The following is a 13,425-nucleotide window of genomic DNA, read 5'->3' on the forward strand; positions in this document are numbered from 1 at the left end:
TATATATATATATATATATATATATATATATATTATAACATATATAAATATATAAATAACATAATAAATGTACAATTATAACTAACGTGGTTGAAATAATAATTAAACTTGGTTTTTCTTTTACGGCATATAAAATGTTTGATTGATTCTTATATGAAATAAACATATTGTACAAGTTGATAGGAAACCTTATGCAAATGTAAATCGGAATTATAGAAAAAACTTAAAATAGAAGAATTTTTGAGAGAGTCAATTTTCAAAACTTGAGTTATACTGGCTTGAATATGCATGTATTTATACATTATATGATATAATTCATTTAGAAAAAACAAAATATGATTCTTTACATAAATTAGTAGTGTGAGAAGAGAAAATGAAATTTGTTTACTTGAAGCATATTTTTAGGCAAGATCGATTTCGATCACTCGCTGCATACATAATTAATATACGTACGTGGCTACTATAAAATATGCAGGTTATCAAGTAACATTATGATAATTATTGTTCTTATATACACTTTTCAATTATTGTAATTTACGTGATCAGGTTTAAAAAAATACGAGCGTGCAAGTCTTATCTTATGTAGTGAACATTCAAAGTCAATCTTCTTAGAAATGAACCTTGAATGAAAAAATATTATTCTATATTTTTTTACTTATTTTTGTACGATATGTTTGATTATATTCTGTATTGATAATACTCCGAAATTACCAGCTCCGAGGTAGGAAACTTTCCTTTAATTCAACCTTACTTATTTATGTTTATGGCTCAGTTTTCTATCAAATTGAAAATCACGAAATTTGGAAAACGTTTTTGTAATAATAGATAAACAAAGTATATGTATAAATGCACATAATATGGAAATAGATTTTTGACGAAAATGAGTTGTTAACAGGAATCATAAATAATGGAAATTTGATAAACAGTGGAGGTGTTAAACGTGCTTTGTGCATACATGAGTTTCAGCAGTGCTTGAAAACACGTTATAAGCAATAGTGAGACGTATTTGAAACGTTCGAAAATAATACGAGAGAGATTTATTAACGTTGATTTCAAACTATATTGTTATCTCGGGATTAGTATTTTGATGTTTTGTAACGAGATAGTTTGTATAAGTGCTATTCAAACTCTGTTATTTGGAATTTATTGAGATCTTATTTTAAATTTGGCAAATCCTTTTCGAATAGAATTCTGATACGATATTTGTGCAACTGATATTATTTTCTTTTTCTGTTATTTCATTTTTTTTATGTACGTATATGCAAATGATATAAATTACTGTGTACGAAATGGTACTTGTAAAACGATTAGAATACATGATAGAGTTATTAATATTAAATAATTCAATATTTCTTGAACAAACGAATGCAGTATGGAAATTATTATGTTCCAAGATACATATGATGGAGAACAGGGTTTGTATTACTTTCTGTACAAAGTCCACTCAAGAAATGGAACAGGTATTACGATGTAATTTATATTTCGACATACGAAACGAATCTTCTCGACCATTATTATCTCATATATCATATATATCTCCTATTGTTATCTGGAATCATTTCTAAAGCCTTTTTATAATAACAAGACTTGACTTATGCTAAAGTTATGCTCATATGTACAAGTAGATTTGAAAAGACTTACGAACATTTATATAAATAAATACTTGTATGTAATATTTAGTATTTATAATATTAGCACGAGAGAATCTCGGTGCATTATTAATATTAAATTTAGAACGTTAATGTTAATATCAATTAATATCATGATAAGCATTGGTAAATAGTCAACTAAAAGCTGAATATAAATAATATCTTCTGTATTTTTATAAAGAATATTTTTTATTTTTCTATTTTTATTTTTCAGTTTTGTGTTCGTTACTATGGTTAATATGGCTGTTAAATTTTGAGAAAATATTCCTTTTAAACAAAAACGCTGTAGGAGAAAGATTTTTGGCGTCCCACAAAGACATTTCTTTAATATCATTTCGTTTTTCCTATACATATCGACGTGATGATATTTTTTCTGATGTATGTCACGGCACATGATGTTTACATTGCGTGTTGTTTACATTGCTCGTGGTTACTTTTAGTTCGTAATTTAGAGTTAGTTGGCCGATAACGAGTACTGAGTACAAACGTGCATTTCGCAACTTGTATTTCTAAAATGTTGGATCATATATATTTATTATCTCTTTCCAGAATGTTGAGGGATCATAGAGCAACGTTTCAGAATTATTGTGCAATGGAATACAAGAGAATGCAGAGAAATGAAATTGATTCCAAATGAAAAATGGTAAGCAAAATATAAGAAAAAAATGATATATGTCGATACAAGAATACGTTTGGGTTAAATTTAGAAAAAAGGAATAAGTATCTTAACTCCTGAATCGTCAAAAATTCTTCTTTTAAACCTTCGTTTACCTACAAAGATTTTATATTCAGCATTTCAGCCGAATCAGAGCACGGATGTACATAAAAATAATCTTACCCTATATTGCAATAGATAATATAAAAAATTTAATATTCAAAATCAATTTAAAGGAACTTGAAACGCGTACGCTCAAATTATTTATAATCCAGTTAACTTGTATATATTTTGTCAATATAGTTACGAGATTCGAAGATATCTTTCAACCTGATTTGGAATATTATATTCCATCAATACTTGTAATCTAGTGTACACAGAGCTTTTAAGACTTTGATCATACAGACAGCGACGAACGGCAAGAGCGGGCAAACAAGTGACGACACAGCGGCAGAAAATAAATAAAACTCATGGAATTATATGAAATAAGCCATACAGCAATTGAGAAGCAACGCAGCGATGCGATGACAGCTCTGCCGCTCGCAGCTCTCTGTATGATCAAGGTCTGAGGCATAAGTATAAAATATTATTATGAGACATGATCATTTTATGAGTATGTGCTTCTAGTGAAGTCGATCACTATTACTACTAAATGACAAAATCATTCGGAGATAAGTTCAATGATAAACGATTCGTTGATTTAATCAAAAATCAAAATCTTTTTATTGCTCGTTTCTCTGTTAGAAGTGGTACACGTAGATAACGTTGATATATTTTTCATGTAATTCTCAATTTTCAGAATGAGTTGAAGAATGATTTGTTATTTGCACAGCATCTTTTTACTATTTTATAACGATTATGCTATTACCTATAATATCTCTATACAGTATATGATATCGATGTAAAGGTTTTAAAAGTATGCGCCCGAAAATTAAAAATATTGCAATTACCAAAGATTAATAATAATTATATCGAAAATGAATACCGAAAATTAAAAATAAATTTTAACTAGATTTTTCATTTTAAAGCATTAAGAGAATTTCTTTTCACGAGTACCCACAATTTTCAGAACTTATCATAAGTGAAATCTGATTTCATAAGCTACTATTTTTTTCGAAATCTAATTTAACTATCTACCGATTCAAAACTTTGTTTATTTTTATGAATTTTACTATTCTTTCTTCGTATCAAATGTACGAGTGCGTTTATATCTTATAACCGGATTCTATGGAATTCTCCGAAAGCAGTGTTCATGTAGAAATAAAACAACCTCAAACATTTCCATCTAAATATACCACATAGCTATATCTATACTCAATCATAGTGAAGTAATTGTACATTGAAAAGATTAGTATTCTTACAAGGAAAATATTAACTAAATTCATTTGCAGTAAATGCTTGAATCATCTGCAGATGTATATTTCTTTAATAGAACCACATTTCTGACCTTTTATACCTATATGTTTAACTACACAAGATTTGAAAAATTAACACATCAGATATTATTCTTGAATGTATTTCCATACAAGAACATATAAGATCTGTCTAGAAATATTTCTTTTAATTATCTTCCTTATCTTCAATAATAAAAGAAATAGAATTTAAGTGTTCAATTTAAGTGCCCTGCGCGTCTGACTAGCTTCGTATTTTTAGTAGTAGTTCTTATAATGAATTATTTAAAAGATATTCAAAAGGTTATTTAAAAGATTTGCAATGTAACTTTTCAAATACAGAATTTAAATAATTCCTTGCATTATTTATTACTTATTAATATACACATTTATGCATATATTTATACGTATAATATAATATTTGTACATTAAAATATATACAGGTTTCAAGGTATGTCAGTCAATATTGCCATTTGCAATTGTAAAAATATTGAAGCGAATGCGATGCCATTGTACATATGCGTCGAATTAAAGTTTCACATTTAGAGGGTCAAATTTAAAAGTACAACTGTTTCGTATTTCCTCTTTTTAATTATACAGTGTTGTAGCTTCGCTCAGTGTAGCATTAAATTCGAGTAGACGCGGGATACATCATCAATGCTCGTATTACTATTATTGAACAGGGTACTTTACTAGTAAACAAAATTGTACATTTCTACGTGAAAAAAAGGAGATTGTACCATTTGTTCTACCTCAGCTTGATATTTTATATTTATCTACTTATACAATTACTGTATCAATAACTTCAACAATAACTAACAATAAATAACAAAGTATCAATAACTTATACAATTACTATATAACTAAACTTATAAAATAAGGTTGTATCATTTTTTGATCACCTTACCTTGGTACATTATATTTATTTATTTTATATAAATATAATAGGGAGGGAGCAGACGATATTAACTTACGTAATTACCTCATAACCATAATACTTAGCAACTTCATTTATATCGTTAAAGAAACGCTTCAAATTATTCGTTACATTTAATATAAGATTATTCGGTACGTTTATATATAAGGAAATACTTAATTAATTCTAAAGCAGCACTTATCATGTTGACAAGAAGCTTCCCAACAAGATGTTATTCATTTTACCGAAACAGTTTTCATTAGATTTAGGAACATTTTGCAATTTTAAGAGCGGGTAATAAAAATAACTTTTATTTTTAAAACGACGAAGAATATTATAATAGAACATTTCAAAAGGATTTTCGACATATATTCAATATCGATCTTATTTAACATGCCATGTTTGTATAATTTTCACTCTCACGTTTCCTAATGTTTTAAGGAAGTAACTAAAATATCGACAATTTTATCAAAAGTTCATAGACCGGAATAGGATTCCGGAATTCGACATGCAATAATCGCAGCCTTTCCGATTTTTCTAATATCGATACAGACTTCAGAGATTCACAAAAATACCGAGTCCTATAGACTGAAAATCTCTTCCTCTGTCACTTTTCGACCTCGGCGTTCAAGTACATCTACAATCTAAAAATATATAATACGTACAACGTAAAAGATCATATTTCTACGCCAGAATTGGGCGTAATAATTTGAATATAAGATAACGAATCGTTGTTTGCAAGCAATCAATGCTATCCAAAACAGTTCTTTACTCAAACAACAAGTCCAAGTATAGGACAAATCTATGGAGCATTAGCACACGACTTATCTGTGAGTAATCATTGACAGCCAGTAAATGTTGTAAAACCAGTAATTGTAATCAAGATTTTGAGCTGCATTGTTATATTTTGTTAATATCAGTTATCAATAAATATTAATGTTTGAATTTTGTGATAGTAAGATTTCTTTAATTTGGAAGTAATTGTGAAGAAGATTTTCAATTTTATTAGTAGTTTTATTAATATTCTAATAGTAGTTGTAATTTTGCTTTTGGATGTAAATAGTCTTCGGAAGTAAAAGAACTTAAAACAAGTATTAGGCATAATTACATAACATTTACGCAGATAAACGTAATTTCTACTCTGATGGTTACATAAAGCGGAAGAGAGTGACAAATTATTTGTAATAGAGTTGACGAAGTATTCAAATATATTTAGAAAATATGTACATTTTATACATATATATATACATTTCGCAGAGATTATATAAGTGTTTAAACCGTTAATTATATAACTATTATATTAATAATTTCCCATATTCAATAAGATCATATTCAGCACTTATATGTTTAAAGTGAATATTCATGCTGCACCTACACTAGTTTTTTATTTTTTAAATATGTTTGCAATAAATATCTTATATCTCCTATATACGTTTTTAAGTTGGTCTTACATTTCACCAATATACATGACAGTCATGTCTCATTATCGTGATAATGAAATCTTGAAACGTTTTATATAACATACACATAAACGTTCCTTAAGTGTTCAAACACTTTTGTGTGAGCTAGTAAAGCAAGATATAAAGCTTAAAGTTCTTTTACAAAAACACATGAAATTTCATCGAATACTCGAACTACTATTTCCTTTATTCCATAATCTCACAACATTTCAATATCATCCGCAAGAAATAATCACGATTAGTTCGATTCGTCGATCAATCATTTCGATAACGTCCAATCTGATTTCACGAGGCATTTAAATACCGTGACGAACATCTATGGAAGTTCACTTTTGCATGCGTTTCTGTTCCCTGAATGTGTTCTCGGTCTTGGTTCCCTCGATTCGAAAAGTAGGCCAATGTGTATCGGGTAGCATAGCAAGAGGCACGAAACGTGGTCGACGATATTTCGTATCACCCTTCTTACACGCATCTCGGCGCCACGTCACTCCTATATATTCGGTGACCGGTCGTATCCGCACGAAAACGAGAACTTTCCCGACGACTATCGGCGCGTACGACTCGCATCGCCGACGATGACATACTTTATCTTCAACGGGGGTCGAATCGTGGGATCGTGGCACGAATTTATTGCAACCGTCCCGTCGATTTCACGAAGGACGGATTAATTGGTTCTCAGTTCCTTCCACGAAAGGATATCGCATTTTCCCTCCTTCTTCCGGAAACTGCTCCTCTGTATTTTGAACGCTATTTATATATTTCAGTCGGTAATTTAATGAGGAACTCGGTTAATTTTCGGCAAGAAAAATTGATTTTATTGCAAGGTTCTTAACCCTATATAATTAGAAGATTTGTTTGCTGTTTAAGAAGGAAAATTGTAGTTTTCTTAAGTAGGTTTTAACGTCACGTACGTATGTGGTTAATAATGACGATAATGAAAACTGAAAATACCGTGGAATTAGGTATTATTATATATATAACATCGTGTTTTTTCAGAAAGGAAACTGCTTTTGATTCTCATTTAGAATTTCTCTAATTTAGAATATAGGATAAAATTCTCTATAATTACAGTATTTCAGAAGGACTTGTTTCATGATGAAAATGATTATAATTAATTACAGTTTCTCGTTCTGATTTGAGAAGTATGAAATAGTAACTGTAAATAAATTATTTGTCGTCCCCTTAATGATATAATATAAGCAGAATACCGCGGTATGATAACAGGTAAATGAAAAAAGCTTTCAAAAATATAAATATGTGGAATGCATTTAAGTTTAATGACATTTAATGACATTGAATAATGTTCTGTTGTAGTATTATAATTTTTTAAATTTTCTTATAATATAGAAACTAATCAAGAAAAACTACATTAAAGTTATCATGAAATCAGACCAGAGCGCAGGCTTGTATTTCAGTTATACTATCAAGACGTTATCCTTATAATGATTTAATATTTGGAATGTTTTGATAAAAATGTTTGGTAGAGCACGTTAAGGAAGCGAATAAAAGCTTATATATAATATTCTTTCTTCAAATAAGTGTTCTGCTATGTTACTATTAACATAATGAATCTTCTTTAAATGAAGATATTAACTTAATTACATAAAAAAAGTACATTTTGGTAGATAAAGTTATAAGCGCTGGGATAATCTCGTCATTAACAATGAGATGTGGTAATAAGTATAAGTCAAAGTATTTGAACTCGCAGGATTTTCTTCATCATTTGATTATCACGTGTCGTTAAATAATACTAAATTACTGTATAATTACGGAATGGCATACTATTACATTATTATCCTTTTTACTTTATTGAACTTTGAAATGTATCACTTAACTTATAAAAATTATTAAATATGTTTAAACAATATTATTTACTGTTCTATGCGACTTACCAACCAGTACCCAAAGATTTAATAACAAGTTTGTACGAAACCTAACAAATATGGTTATTATTCCATATTAATGACGCCGGTGGCTGATCACAATAAAATTTGGTGTATATCATTGAATGGGATAATAGACATGAAATATAAAATTTTAGTTTCGAGAAATCATGCGTTCCAAAGATACATATAGGAAGGTCTCTATATATAATAGACCTTCTGTACTATTAGGTAGTATTTGCGACAGTGTTTTCAACTGGCTTCCGATGGCCCTATTTTATCTGACCCAAAGCAATATACATATATCCCTCTTTAAAAAGAACTTGTCGTTTTCTTCCATCATTTAGCATTTTTGAACTTAACACGTTGACTGCCATGGGGGTCACCGGTGACCGGCGACGCAGCAAATATTAAAAGTACATAGCACGATTGTTTGAAAAAAGGACAATAATAATTGTCTACAACGCCTTGGGGGTCACCGGTGGCCCTCACCACGAAAAATGCTTCAAGCATGATTTTATAATTCATTTTATTTGCTGCAAATAATATTTCAACATAATATGCATCGCATAATGAAAAGTTCACGTCGGCGCCTTGGGAAAACCATGGAAAATTCGTCTGGCAGTCAACACTGTTAATATACATACACTTACATATATTTATCTGTCAGCCATATACATCATTCGTACGCATATTGTTATACTAATTGCTGAATATTATGTCCAATAATAGTGAGAAATTTATTGTGTTATATATGATGTCTCCAAAATCATGATGTAATCGGCTAAATGGTGATTCTACATGTAAACACAAGTCGAAAAAAATGAATAACATTTTTTCAATTAAGGCTCCGTTTTCGAAAAAATTAAGTTTGAAAATCCGTCAGGTACCCGTGTATTAACTACAAGTTTGAAACTTGAAAGGTATGAAACTTCTGTTTTTGCTAGTGTTTGTATTATAAAACGATTTGTGTCCTGTTACTGCTGTCATCTACGTATTCTGCGTCTATACTGTACGCACTATATATATATCATTTTACGGACATACAAATGAGTTTCGAAACTCATATGTTGTTGAAAGGTCTCAACACTGTAGGAAGAAGGATAATTTCTTACCTAGTGATCAATATGCGACTAATACACCACCGTTTCATTTCGAAGAATGCATTCGCATACAGCAATCTAATTACAAGAGTAATATAATATAAAGCATAGCTGGCGTTTCTTTCAATAATAACAATCGACGCAATATGGGGGTGCAATTTCTACTGGAATCGCGGTTAAAATTGCCGCTTGTTTCGGGGTAATAAGTTTAGCGGGGTCGTTCCAGCGGCAATATTTTAAAGAGGCGATCGTGCATCAGAGTATAGCGGTCTCCAACCGCGGCTAATAATATTATTCGCTGCTGATTATTGCAATTATAACCGTGCTTGCTTTATTTTCGCAATACGCTATTCATGTAACTCAGTCGGCGTCTGTAGCGCATGTATACCAATGCGTACAATACAAATTCTGACTGCCTAAGTATAGCGAACGCCAGCATAAATATAGTTAGGCGCTAGCCGATTAATCCACGATCCGCTAAATAGTACTGATCGTAAACAACGTGACTAATGAAAGTTTAATGGCCTCCTTTCGCGCGACGACACGACATCGAGATTACTTGTTAGTCGATTCGAATCGAATCGGTGCTACTGAAATTATTGTCGATCTTAATGGGAGAAATATGGTCAAAGTGGAAAGTAGTACTAGAAAGTCTTAGAACGCACATAGTAACATTTTATACAGATATAGAGACTGATGAGAGTCGAAGAAACATTTAAACAATATATTCATTACGTTACATATAATTGTTATATGTATTACTGAAGAATTATATTTATTTAACTCACGAAGTTGTGGACTTTATGATAAATATTTTTATAGAACCCGTTAATTTTCATTCAACAATAAGTCATCATATAGATCGTTTTTTTATAATATTACACTTGAGTAATGATCATTTAAGGATTTGGATGAGATGTACTCAAATATGCTAAATTGAAGAAACATGGGCAAGTGTATGCTCGTAGATTTTTAGTCAAATTTTGACGCATTTTCCAAGAACATTTGAAAACAGATAATAATATTAAATTAATCTATCATAATATTATTGAGGGAACTATCATAGTACCATTAGGTTGTAACATATAACATGTTAAGTTTTGTTTTAATTTTGAACAAAAACTTATGGTTGATAGTAATATTTAATAATTTAATATCAGAGACATAGCAATGACATAAATATATGATTCAGCTATAAGAAATTGTTCAATTTTACTGCTCATATGTACGTATTTTATAGAAGATAATTCTGATAATAAATCATCAACATACTTATATAAGATAAGAAAGAAAATAATGTGTCACAAGTATTTATTACCAAAACTTTTTTCGCAGTGTGCGGTATAGGAAATTATATAAGACAAATCCAGTACAAAATACGAGTAGACATAAGGCGCTACAATATTAAAGGATTACTAAAAAATACCGAAACCTTTCGCAAGTCCGAGTGAAACTTCAATTTCCTGTGAGGAAGATCGATTATATTGGTAATTCAGTTGTATACACGCATTAATGATAAAACTTTGAGTCGTTCAACGAGTATCATGGTCCCCTCCGTGAATAGAACCATATCGAACCGAAGGACAACATCGTATTAGTCGCATGATAGAAGTCGCATGAATTAAAGGAAGGGTGACGCTGATAGAAAGAAAGGAAGGGAGAGAGAAGAAGAGAAACATAGGACGCGTGAACACGTGTAAGTTTAGACGTAAACGAAAAGGCGTGAACGCGGATTGGATAATGAGAATAAACGCTTCCTTAAACACGGCCTGCCGTGACAACTATTAGACACTCAATCTTGAATAATTCATTGAAAACGCACGCTCGATTAAGCAACTCCACAAGCCTGGTTGCCCCTCGCAAGAACGAGCGTCGTCGCCCTCCGATTCTCCATTATTTCCCTCCGTGCTGGAGACGTCGCGACGATACTTGAGATACTTTACGCAGACGAACCGTTAAAGACTTGATTTTCTATGTGTGTCCGATGCGTGAATCTACGTCAAACGCAGTCTTACTCCGCATTTGTACTTTGTACCATCGCAATGGAGAATCACGCTTTTCTTTTGGCAGCATGTCGGGTAATTCGGGTATAAAGCTGCGTCTGACGCGACAGACGCGTTGAACACACACAGGAAATCTCACCTTTAGTCTCGCGACAATAGCCTTTAATTTTTGGGCAAAAAAGAAAATTTAGTTAAAACTGCAGCTTTCCTTATAGTCTAAAAAAGATTCAGACCTGAGAGGATTAAGGATAAATATTGCCTATTAGTAATAGTAAACATTTGTATTAGTAATATTCTATTTTATAACTTTCTTTCTTTTTCAGACAACTTATATTGTTGAATTTCTTTTTCTAATATCTTGATTATGAAAGAAAATTTCAAGGATTTCCCTAATATTTTTTCATTGCTATTTCTTATATCATTTAGATCCTACAATTTTTTTAAGTTCCAGGAGATAGATAATTGTGCCACTATAATAAACAATTTTATTTTAAATCATGGAAAGTACTTCTGAATCGTGTAATGGATTTCCATAAGGTATTTATTATTGTAACATATTTTTTATATGTAATATAAACTTGATTGAATATTTTTTATAAATAATTTTTTTCTATTTTCTCTTGACAACATAATATAGTATTTGAGAATATCCTTTATTATTATATGGTTCAGTGATATGTGATTCAAATTACATAAAATTAATAGCCACACACAAAGTAAAATATCCTGCTATTATACAAACACTTGGAAAACTTTCAATTTCATGTACAAAATATAAACATTAGCTCTCGATCGTTATTACTGAAACAAATACATTTTATAACTTTATTCCTTTTAGTTTGCAAAGAAAATTAGAAAGTTTCAATTTACAAAATACAAAGGGATGCAAGTTGAAATCGTGTTACAGAATGAAAACAGATCCCTGCAGCGATCTTCACGTGTACAATGTTAGTGGAAGTTGAATGTCACCACCAATCTATGTACATTAAATATATAATGTTTTTCAAACTTCAATTTAAATGTTGTATCTGGTATTACAAAGATAATAAATAGTATGAAGAGTACTAATTATTAAAACATTTAATAATTTCAATTGAATGTAGTAGTTCACACAAATAGAATATAAGAAAGTTATATTATACATCAAATTAGATCGACTAATCGAATAACGAAATTCTATAATTTACTCTCAAGAGATCATATCCAAGATATTATAATGAACTAATTCATATCATCCTGAATGCTTTTTCATATCTTTTTCTAACATAATGGTTATTTTCCTATAATTATAAAATCAGCATCGTGTATTTATATTTACAATCAGCACTGAGTTTGTCTTAACAAGGAAATCAATGAAAACGATCGTCCTCTAAAGCAAGGGATTTGATCAAAAAGAATTACCATGTTTTTATCAAAACCTTAATAAAATAAAAAAAATAAAATGTTTCTTTACATGCTGAGTTTTATCTCGACGAATTTTTTTATTTATCCTTGTACTGTTTTTCAACCATTTTTTCCATACCATGCTTTTCCTGGTTGTTTCTTTTTTTATATATATCATATTTCATCCCCTTTCTTCCTTTTTAGTCTGCCTCCTATTCTAATACACGTATATACATCCATTTTCTTGTATTTACGATCTTGTACAATCAGTGCCTGTTCTACACAATATGCATTTGTCAATATATTCATCGCCTCAATTTCTCCTTTCAATTCTTTTTTCACCTTTTATTCCTTTCTTAACTCATATTTGTTTCTCCTTTCCCCTTTATTATATATCCACCGATTTTTATCACTATTCATACTATTACATTCACATCTTCCATTTCTCTTTTTATGCCCTCTTTTCTCATGCTTTTTTCACTCTTTTTACCATTGCCTTTTCTCGAATATTTACCGTGAATAAAATACAAAACTATTTGTACTGTGTAAATATATGTATTAAGACACTTACTTTTCCTTTATTAAGTATTTGAAACATCAAGCGAGGTTTGCTTTAACTGTAGAAGTTTCTACAATATTTGTATAGATAAACAGCACATAATTACAATAGATTATAGTATTTGTACAGACAAAAAGCACATTATCGATAGTTTGAAATTTTTGGATTGCAGTTCTTTAAAAAGTTATATGCAATATACTGAACGCATCAATATACACAGTATTTTTTTAGATGATTGTGATTACTATGTTTAGAAAGAAATGAGGTTTACTTCTACTCATTACATTTATTAAAAAACGATAAGTTTTTCTTGCAATATATTATATTGAGACAATATGAGACACATATAATGTGACGAAAATTACAAATTGATAATAGATAGAATGCAGATATTTGTGCAAACTCATATTTCTATGAATATAA

At 30.1% G+C, this 13,425-nt stretch overlaps 1 protein-coding gene across 1 annotated transcript in view; it reads right to left on the minus strand.

Moving 5' to 3' along the window:
• Positions 1-13,425, minus strand: part of LOC122569522 (forkhead box protein O) — a 299,531-nt gene that overhangs the window by 78,287 nt on the left and 207,819 nt on the right. The gene's annotated exons all lie outside the window — the stretch shown is intronic.

Source organism: Bombus pyrosoma, linkage group LG7, assembly GCF_014825855.1.
Source record: "Bombus pyrosoma isolate SC7728 linkage group LG7, ASM1482585v1, whole genome shotgun sequence".
Lineage (NCBI taxonomy): Eukaryota > Metazoa > Arthropoda > Insecta > Hymenoptera > Apidae > Bombus > Bombus pyrosoma.